Source organism: Tachypleus tridentatus, chromosome 1, assembly GCF_004210375.1.
Source record: "Tachypleus tridentatus isolate NWPU-2018 chromosome 1, ASM421037v1, whole genome shotgun sequence".
NCBI classification, from domain to species: domain Eukaryota; kingdom Metazoa; phylum Arthropoda; class Merostomata; order Xiphosura; family Limulidae; genus Tachypleus; species Tachypleus tridentatus.
In genome coordinates this window covers 174,721,040-174,721,769 of record NC_134825.1, presented here as the reverse complement: position 1 = coordinate 174,721,769, position 730 = coordinate 174,721,040, and positions in this window count along the sequence as shown.

Genomic DNA, 730 nt, shown 5'->3' with positions numbered 1-730 from the left:
TCTCAAGTTCTGTTGTCATGTTATCTTTATTTAGTAACGTGTGCTATATTCTGTTCTGATAACATTGTAACGTGTGAAAATCATGGATTTTTGGGTATTTCTAAATCATGTAATATATCCAGCTTTAATGATACCGCACAACGCACTCTTGACCTTTGAACTCGACATTTGAACAGTTTTGTATTTCTAATATCAATTGACCGTTATCAACACTACCGATATAAGTTAGACCATGACCGTTATCAACACTACTGATATAAGTTAGACCATGACCGTTATCAACACTACTGATATAAGATAGACCATGACCTTTATTAACACTAATGATATAAGTTAGACCATGACCATTATTAACACTACCGATATAAGTTAGACCATGACCGTTATCAACATTACCGATATAAGTTACACCATTACTGTTATTAACGCTATTGATATAAATTATACCATGACCATTTTTAGCATTACTAATATAAATACAACACAATTATTAACACAACAAATACAAATTACACCATGGAAAAAATGTGATGGAGGTAGAATGGAGAGTGGAACCAGTGATAGACCTCACCATTATAATATAGAATATGTAGTTGTGTAAATGATACCTTGAACCAGTGATAGACCCCACCATTATAATATAGAAGATGTAGTGGTTTAAATGATACCTTGAACCAGTGATAGACCTCACCATTATAATATAGAAGATGTAGTGGTTTAAATGATACCT